Here is a 12,230-nt window from a genome sequence, read left to right on the forward strand (position 1 = left end):
CGCCAACTACATTGCCCATCTGAGCTGCTCCCATTTCCCTGTGCTTGACCCAAATCCCTTTTCTATCCAGGTACAAATGTTTCTGTAATGATGCACTTGTACCTGCCTTTACCACTTCTTCCAGCAGCTCACTCATATAATCCATCACCCTGTGTGGGAATTCCTTTCTGCTCAGGTACCTTTTAAATCTTGACTTATGGCTATCCCCCTTGATCACAGGATTGTTATTTTGGATACTGATGGAGAGAATGGCCTTTCAACACAAAGCATCCACAGTGAAGTTCCTGGCACCACATTAGCTCAGATGAACAACAAGGCAGGAAAATGATTGGAACAGTTCTAGTGGCAGAGGACTCAGTGCAGAAAGAACAGACCAGTGTTTCTGTGATGTTTCGATAAGTTAGTGACTGCAGGGCAGTGGCAGATTAACCATTAGGCTTAGGGGCCCAGAAGGGAGGGGAGGGGGCCCAGCAGGATCGGGGACCTCGGGCTCCTGGCAGGAGCGGGGACTTCGGGCTCTACAATTCATTCGATCCCAAAAGTTCAATCGCCCACGCCCCCCACCCCAGCATTTTTCAACCCCCCCCTGGCATTTTCTGATCCCCAGGGTTCGATATCAACCACTTTGGAGGCCCCCAATATGTTATTTGATGTCACTTTATTCTATTTTATGAAGCATGGGACAGGGTGGTGGGGGCAAGGTCAGGAGGGGCCTTACTAAACCTCAACCTCGGGGCCTGAATGGTAGTTAATCCACCACTGCTGCAGGGCATCGTGAAAGGCGAGACAGATGAGCCAGAGGTTATGGTACATGACAATATCAGCAGTATAGGTAGAAAGAAAGATGAAATTCTGCAACATCAATTAAGGAAGAATGTTATTATCTATGGATTTCTTCTTGGTTCACGTATGAGTTTGAGGCCCATCAGGCGGCTAAAGTGATAGAGTAGGAGGGAGTGCATCAGAAGCTTGGATCACTGGGACCATTTCAGGGAGGTTTGCTCATGTTGTTGGGGTTGATTTAAAGGGGGATGGGGTTCAGGGAGGTAGTACAACAGATGATATAGTCAAAAATAAGTGAACTAAGTCAGACCAATAAGCCAGACAGATGAAGCTCGTCCATGGACTATAGTCTTGCCTTTCTCATCGGTGCTCACTGAGGAGAAAGAGATGGAAGAAGGAGAGTTCAGGTTGAGAGATGGTGATGTTAAAGTGTATGATACTATTAAGAAGGATGAGGTTTGAGGTATTGCAGGAATTGAGGATAGATAAAAGTCCAACTTCTGATGAGATGAATCTCAGGATGCTTGGGGAAGCAAGAAAGGAGGTTTTTGCTGGGAACATTTGGAACTATAACAGTGGTCTGGAAATTATTGGAAAAATTCTACAGGTCAGGGTTATCTTCACTTCAAAAGGCAGAGAGGACTACTGACCAAATACAGGTAAATGGGGCTAGTATAGATAAGTACAGTTGCTGGCATGAACTTGGGGTAAAGACCTTGTCAGAATTTGAAAATATTGTGATGTATCTAGTGACAGAATCAAAAGCCAACAAACAGCAGAATTGGTTGTTTTTTGGACCAGAGGAACAGATGCCCAAGTTTCATGCTGAAACCTCAAACAGTTTTTCTTCTTTACTGATTTGGACTTGTGTATAGGGATATTTTCAAACTGTATAGGTGATACGAAACTTTGAGCTGTATAAGCTGCAAGGAATTGTTTTTGAACATATACTTTGGGTCTGTCTGATTTCATAATGCATACTTTATATTGAATTGTCTTTCTTTCTTCTTCTTATTAAAATGTATAATTTTGCACTTCTTTCAAACTTCATCTGCCATCAATTTCATCAAACCCGTACATGTCAAAAGCAGCACAGTGCCCATGACCTTTAAAATCCACCCATACCATTGCACTGTTGCTACTACATGGATCGTAGTAGACAAAAGCTATACAGCTGCTTCCCAGTCCTGCAAGCTTGTCATCTACAAGGTCAGGGGCACCAGGCACATGCTCCCTTTCTAATGTTACACATCCTCATTGTTGGGTCTGAGTTTTGTAGCTCCCTCCCCACAGCTCACTGGGCATACCATCACTAAAAATGTGGCAACCATTCAGGATGGGGCAGCACAGTTAGCATAGCAGTTAGTGCAACGCCTTTACAGTGCCAGTGATTGGGACCGGGGCTCAATTCCCGCACTGCCTGTAAGGGGTTTGTACGTTGTGAGTTTTACCCAGTGGCTTCAGTTTCCTCCCATCATTCGAAACGTACTGGGGGTTAATGGGATGTAAATTTGGCAGCACGGACTCATGGGCTGAGTGGCTAAATTTAAAGAGTTGACCTGCAGGCATCTTCGCAAGGTCAATTAAGGTTGGGTGATAAAATGCTAGCTTTTTCACCGGTATCCATTATCTGCAAATTAATGAATTAAGAAGAGTGGGTGTTTTTCAGCTGAAAGGTATGACCCCTAATTATTGTTCGGCAGAACATAACACAATGCACAGTCAGACCTAGACTTGGATTCTGTGAATGTGCATAACATTGTGGGAATTAGTGGATAATTACAGTTGCACATGTGAACTAATTACTGTATATTCCCAACGGTTTAATACCTTGCAGTGTGTTAGTAATGTCTTAACATCATTTATTTTTCAATTTCACATTTACAACTTTTCTTCAAGTTAATGAACTGGGAGGAGTCACGTGATGGAATTAGTGGCCGATAGGATAAAACCAGTCCTCTCCAGAAAAAAAAAGTCAAGAAAAGACAAACCTTAACAAATATAAAGTTTAAGAAATAGAAGATAAAGTTGCAGAAAAGGGAAAGAAGATGGCACCCAAGAAGGAAAAAGTAAAAACAACGGGAAAAAAAGAAGAGGAAAAGCCATTGGAAAAGAAAGGAGAAGGCCTTACCTGCACGAAGGAACAGGGAGCCGTGGTGGCGAAGAGCGCCCTGTGGAGTCGCAACCCCCCCCAACCAGTGGACTGCAAAAATGGCTCTCTGAGCCATACAAAAGTGCGCAATCAAAGGTAAAAGGAAACACTGATGGGAGGGGGCTCAGCTGAGGAGCGGGCAACCACGGCGCGACCAGCTGAAGTACGCCCAACACCAGGGCTCTCAGCTGGAAGATGAGGAAGGTGGCAGGAGAGGGAGTGAGGAACCAGATGAGGAAGAAAGTCGACGGGGTGAACGACAAGAGGAGCAGCAGCAGGAGGCCCGACAGATGAGCAGCCCAGGAGGGAAGGATCAACAACAGGAGGCCCGACAAAGTGATACAAGCAACTCATCAGGAGAATCAGAAGAGACACAGATACAAAGAAGAGAAGAAGACATAAATAAACACAGGTACAGACACAGAAGAAGACCAAGATCTTCACAGAGAAATAGAAGGTAAAACAGATGGACAGAATATAGATAAAGCCTTTTTTGAAGAACAAATGAGAGCATTAAAAGAATGGTTGTCATTAGAATTTAGTGCAATTAAAAGAAAAATGAAAAGGACAGAAGATAAAATGCAAAGTTTAGAACGGGTGATGACAGAAATAGGGAAAAGAGTAGAAAATGTGGAAGAACGAGAAACGGCCGTAAAAATGGAAGTAAATGACAAGAGGAAAATTGGAAGAAAGTGACAAAAAAATTAAAGAGACACAAGAGTTGTTTTCTCAGAAAATTGATATGTTGGAAAATTATAGTAGGAGAAACAACATAAAAATAGTGGGCCTGAAGGAGGGTGAAGGCGGTACAGACATGAAGGAATTTAAAAAGGATGGATCCCGAAGGTCCTTGGAATGACAGAAATGCAGGAAGGAATGGAAATAGAAAAGGCACACAGAACAATTGTTCCGAAACCACAGACACATAAAAAACCAAGATCCGTTTTAGTAAAATTTTTGAGATACACGACAAGAGAAAATATACTGGAGCAGGCAAGGAATAAAGTTAGAGAAAATAATAAATCATTGGAAAACAAGGGTCAAAAAATATTTTTTTTACCCAGACATAAGTTATAAACTCTTAAAGAAGAGGAAAGAGTTTAATACAGTAAAATCAATTCGATGGAAAAAAGGTTATAAATTCATGTTAAGATATTCAGCCGTACTTAAAATACTTATACCCGGGGAGCAAACAGACTCTTCTCGGATCTGGAGGAAGCACGAGAATTCGCAGAGCGTTTGCAGGATAGAAGGAGAGATGAAGAGATGTAATAAGAATGAAGAACGGTGATAAAGTATATATTTTAAGATGTGAAAATAATGTATATGTAGAGAACTAAAGAGGGAAAAGAGAGGGGAAGGAAGTAAGGGGGAAGAAAGGGAGAGCTTTGTTATATGTGTAAAAAAAAGTTTTTTCTGGGGGGTTTGGGGGGGAGAGAATAACCGTCACTTTGAAATCAGTTGATGCTTGCGAGCAAGATCGCCATCCAAATGGAAAGGGGAGTTGTGGCTGCCCAACAAGGGATAAGGGGAAATTCAGAGAGTGTGGGGGGTGGGGGGGGGACATTTGGGGTTAAGGTAATATTGGGTATGGGAATTGTTGGAGTATTTTTTTTTTAAATTTTTTTATTTTTCAAACTATGAACCATATTAACCAAAATACACACAAACATTTCCCTCTTGAATAGACAGTGTCATTTTCTCCCCTTTTTCTCCCCTCCCTTCCCTCCCTCCCTCCTTCCCACCCCCCTCCCCACCCACTAAACATTCAACATATACAATACATTAAACCCTTTAAACAATGTCATCACACAATGAAAATAAACAAGAAAATTGTGTCATCTACTTTTACACATTGGGTCAGTTCATTTCGTCTTCTTCTCATTCTGTCATTTTAGGGGGTGGAGGTCTGCGGTAGACCCTCTCTGTTGTGTTCCATGTACGGTTCCCAAATTTGTTGGAATACTGTAACCTTATTTCTTAAATGATATGTTATTTTTTCCAGTGGAATACATTTATTCATTTCTATGTACCATTGCTGTACTCTCAGGCTCTCTTCTGATTTCCAGGTTGACATTATACATTTTTTTGCTACAGCTAAGACTATCATAATAAATCTTTTTTGTGCTTCATCCAAATCGAGGCCTAGTACTTAGAAGAAAGATCTCTGGATTTTTTGGTATGTTGCTTTTTGTGATTTTAGTTAATACCTGATTTAGATCTTCCCAAAACTTTTCCACTTTCTCACATGCCCAAATTGCATGTACTGTTGTTCCCGTTTCCTTCTTACAGCGAAAACATCTATCTGATACTGTTGGGTCCCATTTATTTAACTTTTGGGGCGTGGTGTATAGCCTGTGTAACCAATTATATTGTATCATGCATAACCTTGTGTTTATTGTATTTCTCATAGTTCCGGAGCATAGCTTTTCCCATTTTTCATTTTTTATCTTTATATTTAGATCTTGTTCCTACTTTTGTTTGGGTTTACAGCTTATTTCATCGTTTTCTTTCTCTTGCAGTTTGATGTACGTGTTTTAAATCTTTTAATTATTATTGCGTCTGTAATCGCATATTCAAAGCTGCTTCCTTCTGGTAACCTCAGCCTGCTTCCAAATTTGTCCTTTAAGTAGGTTTTCAGTTGGTGGTATATAAACATTGTACCGTGAGTTATACCATATTTGTACTTCATTTGTTCAAAAGATAATAAATTATTTCCCAAAAAACAATTTTCTATTCTTTTGATCCTTTTATCTCCCATTCTCTAAAGGAAAGGTTATCTATTGTGAAAGGGATTAGTTGATTTTGCGTCAGTAATAATTTTGGTAGTTGGTAACTTGTTTTTTTCCTTTCTACGTCAATGTTCTTCCAAATGTTGAGCAGATGGTGCAGTACTGGTGAACACCTATGTTGCACCAGCTTTTCATCCCACTTATATAGTATATGTTCTGGTACCTTCTCCCCTATTTTATCTAGCTCTAATCTGGTCTAATCTGGTTTTTCCCTTGTTTGATAAAAATCTGATAGATATCTTAATTGTGCTGCTCTATAATAATTCTTAAAGTTTGGAAGCTGTAAGCCCCCTTGTTTGTATCATTCTGTTAATTTATCTAGCACTATCCTCGGTTTCCCCCTTTCCATAAGAATTTCCTTATTATTTTCTTTAGTTCATTGAAGAATTTCTCTGTTAAGGGAATTGGTAACGATTGGAATAGGTATTGTATCTTGGGAAGATATTCATTTTCATGGAATTTATCCTTCCTAACAGTGTTAGTGGTAAATCTTTCCAATGTTCTAAGTCATCTTGTAATTTCTTCATTAATGGCTGATAATTTAATTTGTATAGATGGCCTAGATTATTATCTAGTCGAATACCTAGGTATCGGATTGCTTGTGTTTGCCATTTAAATGGAGATTCTGTCTTAAACTTTGTGAAATCCGCATTATTCGTTGGCATCTCTTCACTTTTATTTGCGTTGATCTTGTACCCCGATACTTCTCCATATTCCTTCAATTTCTTATGTAATTCTTTTATTGATAATTCTGGTTCTGTTAAGTATACTGTGATGTCATCTGCAAATAGACTGATTTTATATTCCTCTTTTATTTTTATCCCTTTTATTTTATTTTCTGTTCTTATCAGTTCTGCCAAGGGTTCTATAGCTAACGTGAACAGTGAGGTAGATAGTGGACATCCCTGCCTAGTTGACCTGCTTAATTTAAATTGGTTTGATATATATCCATTTACTGTCACCTTCGCCAATGGTCCCTTATATAATGCTTTAATCCAATTAATATATTTCTCTGGTAGGATGAACCTCTGTAGTACTTTGAATAAATAATTCCATTCTACCCTGTCAAAGGCTTTCTCTGCGTCTAAAGCAACCACCACTGTTGGTGTCTTATTTCCTTGTACTGCATGGATTAAGTTAATGAACTTACAGATAATTTCTGTTGTTCGTCTTTTCTTAATAAATCCAGTTTGATCTAGTTTTACTATTTTTGGTACACAGTCAGCCAATCTGTTTGCTAATAGTTTAGCTATAATCTTATAATCTGAGTTAAGTAGAGATATTGGTCTATACGATGCTGGTGCTAGTGGATCTTTCCCCGCCTTTGGTATTACTGTAATTATTGTTGTTTTACATGAATCTGGCATGTTTTGTGTTTCTTCAATCTGGTTCATTACTTCCAGGAGAGGAGGAATTAATAAGTCTTTAAATGTTTTATAGAATTCTATTGGGAGTCAGTCCTCTCCCGGCGTTTTATTGTTCGGTAGCTTTTTTAATACATCCTGTATTTCCTCTATTTCAAATGGTTTTATCAATTTGTTTTGCTCCTCTTCTTGCAATTACGGTAGTTCAATTTTAGCTAGAAACTCATCTATTTTGTCTTCTTTCCCTTCGTTCTCAGTTCGATGTAATTGCTCGTTGAATTCCTTGAAGTTTTCATTGATCTCTGTTGGGTTATATGTAATTTGTTTGTCCTTTTTCCTTGATGCCAATACCATTCTTTTAGTTTGTTCTGTTTTAAGCTGCCAAGCTAGTATTTTGTGCGTTTTTTCTCCTAATTCATAATACTTCTGCTTTGTCTTCATTACGTTCTTCTCCACCTTGTACGTTTGTAGTGTTTCGTATTTTATTTTTTTGTCTGCCAGTTCTCTTCTTTTTGTTGTATCTTCCCTTGTTGCTAGTTCTTTTTCTGTATTTACTATTTCCTTTTCCAGCTGTTCTATATCCCGATTGTAGTCCTTCATCTTAGTTACATAACTTAGTATCTGCCCTCTGATGAAAGCTTTCATTGCATCCCATAATATAAATTTATCTTTCACTGATTACATATTTATTTCAAAGTACATTTTAATTTGTCGCTCAATGAATTCTTTAAAATCCTGTCTTTTAAGTAGTATGGAGTTTAATCTCTATCTATACGTTCTTGGTGGGATGTCCTCCAGCTCTATTGCTAATAACAGGGGTGAGTGATCCAATAACAATCTAGCTTTATATTCCGTTTTCCTAACTCTCCCTTGGATGTGGGCTGACAACAGGAACAGGTCAATCCTTGAGTATGCTTTATGTCTACTCGAATAATATGAGTATTCATTCTCCTTTGGGCGTTGTCTCCTCCATATATCCATAAGTTGCATTTCCTGCATTGATTTAACCATAAATTTGGCTACTTTGTTCTTTCTGCTAGTTTTTTATCCAGTTTTATCCATCCTTGAGTCCAAATTAAGGTTAAAGTCCCCTCCTATCAGTATATTCCCCTGCATATCTACAATCTTCAAAAAGATATCTTGCATAAACTTTGGTCCTCTTCATTAGGTGCAAATTCCAAAATTCTGAACATATCTGACACTTTATCATTACATCCCTCCCTGCAGGATCTATTATTTCCTCCTCTATTTTGATTGGTACATTTTTATTGATTAATATAGCAACTCCTCTGGCTTTTGAGTTATATGATGCTGCCGTTACGTGGCCTACCCAGTCTCTCCTTAATTTCTTGTGTTCCACTTCAGTTAGATGTGTTTCCTGCGCAAATGCTATATTAATTTTTTCTTTTTTCAGTAAATTTAATAGCCTCTTCCTTTTGATTTGGTTATGAATTCCATTAATATTTATAGTCATTTAGTTCAACATGGCCATTTCATACTTTGTTTACCTCTTATTTCTGCTTCCTCACCACCAGCTTTCCCCTTTTACCCATTTCCATTTCTCAGTTTTCTTTTTTGAACACACTGTATGACAACACTTCTAAAATATAAAATATTTCCACCATTCCCACATCTAAAATTCCCTTAACCCCAAATGCCTCTCTGAGTTGCCCCTTGTCCCTTGGCGGGCAACCACAACTCCCCTCTCCATTTGGGTTGCGAACCCGCTCACAAGCTTCAACTGATTTCGCAGTGACTGTTATTTTCTCCCATCCAACTCCCTCCAGAAAAGACTTTTATCCCCCCCTTACTTCCTTTCTTCCCTTTTCTTTCCCTCCTTTAGTTCTTACTTATACATTATTTTTTCTTCTTTATATGTAGTTTGTCATCATTCTTTGCTCTTGTTACATCTCTTCATCTCTCTTGCTGTCTTGCAGGCGTTCTGCAAATTCTCGTGCTTTCTCCGGATCCGAGAACAGTCTGTTTAGCTGCCCTGGGATAACTATTTTAAGCAACGCTGGTAATCTTAACATAAATTTATAGCCTTTCTTTCATAGGATCGATTTTGCTGTGTTGAACTCCTTCCTCTTCTTCAGGAGCTCAAAACTTATGTCTGGGTAGAAAATTTTTTTTTGGCCGTTGTAATCCAGTGGTTTTTTTGTCTTCTCTAATTTTTTCATTGCCTTCTCCAATATATTTTCTCTTGTCGTATATCTCAGGAATTTTACTAAAACGGATCTTGGTTTTTGTTGTGACTGAGGTTTCGGGGCTAATGTTCTGTGTATCCTTCTATTTCAATTCCTTCCTGCATTTCTGGCATTCCCAGGACCTTTGGGATCCATTCTTTTATAAATTCTTTCATATCTTTGCCTTCTTCATCTTCCTTAAGGACCACTATCTTTATATTGTTTCTCCTACTATGGTTTTCCATTATATCCATCTTCTGAGCTAACAACTCTTCTGTTTTTTTAACTTTTTTATCACTTTCTTCCAATTTTCTTTTTAAGTTGTTCACTTCCATTTCAACCGCCATTACACATTCTTCCACATTTTCTAATCCTTTCCCTACATATGTTTTGACCAACTCCATTCTACTCACTTTTTCATCTGTACTTTTCATTTTTCTTTTCATTTCACAAAATTTTTTTAATCTATGTACTGTCCATACATTTTACCTCTTCTTCTTCTTCTTCTTTTTCTTCTTCTTCTTCTTCTGCTTCTTCTTCTTCTGCTTCTTCTTCTTCTTCTTCTTCTGCTTCTTCCTCCTCCTCCTCCTCCTCCTCCTCCTCCTCCCCCCCTCCCGTCATTGTTGTCTTTGTCGCGTGCCATTTTTGAAGTCTCGTGGTCGGTTGGTCATGACCCTGCGGGGTCTCCACTAACCTTGGGGAGCGGGCTCCTCTTTCCATGGCGGGTCCCTGCTTTTTCATGCAGGTAAGGCCTTCACCTTTCTCTTCCGGCATCTTTCCTTCTTCTTTTCTTCCCGTTGTTTTTGGTTTTTCTTTCTTAGGCGCCATTTTCTCCACACCTTTATTTTTTATTTGTTGTGATTTGTGTGTCTGGGGCTTTGTTTTTTCTTCACTTTTTTCCTTCTTTTCTGGAGAGGGCTGGTATTCTCCTAACGGCCACTACTCCATCATGTGTCTCCTCCTCAGAATTGTTGGAGTATTTTATGTTTTAAATGTGAAGCTGAAAAGGGGTGTAAAGAAGATATAAGATGGCCGTGTTGAACTATATGACTAAAAACATTAATGCAATACATAACCAAATTAAAAGGAAGAGGCTATTAAATTTACTGAAAAATAGATATAGCATTTGTGCAGGAAACGCATCTATCTGAAGTGGAACATAACAAATTAAAGAGAGACTGGGTAGGATACGTAGCGGCAGCATCATATAATTCAAAAGCTAGAGGTGTAGACATATTAGTTAACAAAAATATATCAATCAAAATAGATGGTTATGAGGAAATAATAGAGCCAGCAGGGAGGTATGTAATGATAAAGTGTCAGATATACTCAGAATCTTGGAATTTGCTCAATATATATGCACCTAATGAGGAGGATCAAAAGTTTATGCAGGATATTTTTTTTTTAAGATTGCAGATACCCAAGGAAATATATTGATAGGAGGGGATTTTAACTTTAATTTGGATCCAATGTTGGATAAAACTGGACAAAAGACAAGCAAAAAGAATAAAGTAGCCAAATTTATGGTTAAATCAAGGCAGGAAATGAAACTTATGAATATATGGAGGAGGCAACACCCAAGAGAGAAGGAATATTCATATTATTCGAGTAGGCATAAAACATACTCAAGGAATTATATGTTTTTGTTGTCAGCCCATATTCAAGGGAGAGTTAGCAAAACTGAATATAAAGCTAGTCTACTATCTGATCATTCAACCCTGTTATTAGCAATAGAACTGGAGGACATCCCATCAAGAACATATGGATGGAAGTTAAACTCCATGTTACTTAAAAGGTGGGAATTTAGAGAGTTTATTGAACGCCACATTAAAACATATTTTGAAGTAAATACAGAATCAGTGAAAGACAAATTTATATTATGGGATGCAATGAAAGCCTTCATTAAAGGGGAGATAATAAATTAAGTAACTAAGATGAAAAAGAACAATTGGGAAATAGAGCAGTTGGAAAGGGAGATAGCAAGTACAGAAAAGGAACTAGTAAAAAGGGATGATATAACAAAAAAGAGAATTGGCGGACAAAAAAATAAAATACAAAACATTACAAACATACAAGATGGAGAAGAACATAATGAAAACAAAGCAAAAGTATTATGAATTGGGAGAAAAAACACATAAAATATTAGCCAGGCAACTTAAAACAGAACAAGCTAAATGAACTGTATTGGCATCAAGGAAAAAGGACAAACAAATTACATATAACCCAATAGAGATTAATGAGAACTTTAAGGAATTTTATGAACAATTATACCAAACTGAGAATGAGGGGAAAGATGATAAAATAGAAGAGTTTTTAGCTAAAATTGAACTGTCGAAATTGCAAGAAGAGGAACAAAATAAACTGATAAAAACATTTGAAATTGAGGAAGTACAGGATATATTGAAAAAGCTACCAAACAATAAAACACCAGGAGAGGATAGATTTCCAATAGAATTCTATAAAACATTTAAAAAGTTATTAATTCCTCTTCTCCTGGAAGTAATGAACCAGATAGAAGAAACATAAAACTTGCTAGATTCATGTAAGCCAGCAATAATTACAGTAATTCTAAAGACAGGGAAGGATCCATTAACACCAGCATCATATAGACCAATATCGTTACTTAACTTCGATTATAAGATAATAGTGAAATTATTAGCAAACAGATTGACCGATTGTGTACCAAAAATACTGGATTTATTAAGAAAAGACGAACAATGTCTGTAAACTTATTAATCTAATTCATGCAGTTCAAGGAAATAAGAAACTAACAGTGACTGTTGCTTTAGATGCAGAAAAAGCCTTTGACAGAGTAGAGTTGAACTATTTATTTGAAGTATTACAGAGGTTCAATCTACCAGAAAAATATATAAATTGGATTAAAACATTCCCATTGGGAAGATAACAGTAAATGGATATGTATCGAGCCAATTTAAATTAAGTAGGTCAACTA

General features: G+C 37.7%; 1 protein-coding gene across 12 annotated transcripts in view; it reads left to right on the forward strand.

Annotated features, from left to right (window-relative positions):
• The window catches only part of acad8 (acyl-CoA dehydrogenase family, member 8), a 165,961-nt gene that overhangs the window by 93,920 nt on the left and 59,811 nt on the right, over window positions 1–12,230 (forward strand). The window lies entirely within an intron of this gene.

Source organism: Narcine bancroftii, chromosome 8 (genome assembly GCF_036971445.1).
Source record: "Narcine bancroftii isolate sNarBan1 chromosome 8, sNarBan1.hap1, whole genome shotgun sequence".
NCBI classification, from domain to species: Eukaryota; Metazoa; Chordata; class Chondrichthyes; order Torpediniformes; family Narcinidae; genus Narcine; species Narcine bancroftii.